The sequence below is a fragment of the Octopus bimaculoides genome, chromosome 1 (genome assembly GCF_046866305.1).
Source record: "Octopus bimaculoides isolate indiv1 chromosome 1, ASM4686630v1, whole genome shotgun sequence".
NCBI classification, from domain to species: Eukaryota; Metazoa; Mollusca; class Cephalopoda; order Octopoda; family Octopodidae; genus Octopus; species Octopus bimaculoides.
The window spans coordinates 139,354,003-139,356,098 of record NC_142928.1 but is presented as its reverse complement, the minus strand read 5'-3'; the positions used below and the strand labels follow the sequence as shown (position 1 = coordinate 139,356,098).

Sequence of the window (2,096 nt, the reverse complement as noted above, 5' to 3'; positions counted from 1 at the left end):
TGCTTGCTCATTCAAATAATAACCACAATATATTTATGTGATTAGCACATTTAACCATGCCGTGATTATTTCTTTGGTGGGAAGTATTGGAAGTAATCCAACTACATTTATTACACGGGTAATAACTCATCATAAAAATAGAAAACATACCCCATTACTCCCTCTCTCTCTCTCTCTCACTCTCTCTCTCTCTCTCTCTCTCTCTCCCTCCCTCTTGCACACACACACACATAAATACATGCACACAAATACTTACGCATGCGCATTAATATTTATGTCTCTCTCTAGTTTGATTTTACAATGACACAATAAGAGCCGCAATATTTTTTCAAGAAAATGTAGCGGATCGTTCGACTCGGCAGAGCGACTGGCGAAATGTTTTGCTGCATATTTTTACTCATGTTTAACTTCTGATGTTTTCTACCTTGGATTACATTTCCCGATTCCCCTGTCCCTCTTTTAACACAGTAGTGTTGTGTAATTTGAAGGAGATTTAGCAGTTATTTCTAGTTAGCGCATCGGTTGGATCTCTACAGTTTCCCTTGCTTGGTTTAAACTCTTTTGATATTTTCAGTTTCGCTTCTTTTATTTTTTAACCAGACACTTCAGGGGAGTATATTCTCGATTACTTTTCTTTATCGCTCGTAAAAGCACACGCTAACCTTAATACTGGACCTACGTTACACTCACATTATTACGAGAATTAAATCCACTGACAAGGCTTTGGTCGAGGCTATTGTAGAAGATACTTGCCCAAGATGCTATGTAGTATGATTGAACCCAGAACCATGTGGTTGGGAAGCAAGCGTCTTATCACACAGTCACGCCTTCGCCTATAGTGTGAGATGCTTACAGCACCTAGGTTTCCCAAGCGGTCACCTATATAAGTACTACCTAGGCTCTACGTTGCTTAACTTCAGTGATCGGAAGAGGACCGGTGCATTCAACGTGATATGGCCGTAAGCCAGATAGATAGATAGATAGATAGATAGATAGATAGATAGATAGATAGATAGATAGAATTTACAAAAAAAAACAAAAGACGAAGACGGGTGTGTAAACAACAAACATGTATTAGTTTAACGCTCGGCAAGTGAGAAAGTCCTTTTACGTTTCGAGCCTACGCTCTTCAGATAGATAGATAGGTAGGTAGGTAGATAGATAGATAGATAGATAGATAGATAGATAGATAGATAGATAGATAGATAGATAGATAGATAGATAGTATGGTGTAGAACATTATACTTATATGTTTTAGACCAATGTATGTGATATACAGTTGTGAGTTTTTTGTCCTGGACAGAAAATGGAGATTCAGCAACCAAGACTGCGTTATATTTATGCAAATCAGACCAACCAATATATTAATGATTTTAGAAACATTGTTTGATAATTAGTATCTCCGTAGACTGTTAAAAGATATACTTCATTGTCGATTAAATCCCCCACACTTGACTGAAACTTTTTTCTATTGATACAGCAATTTTTCCTCACAAATATTTATTTAATGGGGTGTTTATATCTGTCTATAAAGAACTCTTAGATATCTTCTGTGGTATAGCGTGGGATTGAGACAGAACACTATTGATTGTTTATTAACACATACACACACACACACGTGAGTATGTGTGTGGACGTGTGTGTGTAGATGTGTGGATGGGCGGATGTATTAATAAACGATCAACAATGTGTGTGTGTGCCTTTGTGTTCTGTACCAATATTCTGTGACATCTATTGGCATAATACAAATGTTTAACTTTTGTAAGCTTTTGCTTTTTAACACGTATTTATCAAACTTCGCTCGCTACCTCCCTCTCACTCCCCAAGACTCATATGCATACATATATACATACGTGTGTGTGTGTGTGTGTGTGTGTGTGTGTGTGTGTTTAGGGTAAAGAAAGAAGAGAAAAGCCCTTTCGTTTATACATACATATATATCTTTCTTTCATTATATGTGTGTGCGCGCGTTAGTGGTGTTTAGGGGCAGAGAGAGAGAGAACAAGATCGTAAGAGAGAAAGAGAGGGGGATGAGAAAGTGTTAATACATAACACCCATTTATTATAATATAAGAGGTGCGCTCAAGCAAGCCCGC

General features: G+C 37.5%; 1 non-coding gene across 1 annotated transcript; it reads right to left on the bottom strand.

Annotated features, from left to right (window-relative positions):
- Window positions 1–846: 846 nt before the first annotated feature.
- On the bottom strand, window positions 847–965 carry LOC128250183 (5S ribosomal RNA). Its single transcript, XR_008266288.1, has one exon. It is a non-coding gene; the product is annotated as a 5S ribosomal RNA (ribosomal RNA).
- Between the last annotated feature and the right edge of the window lie 1,131 nt (window positions 966–2,096).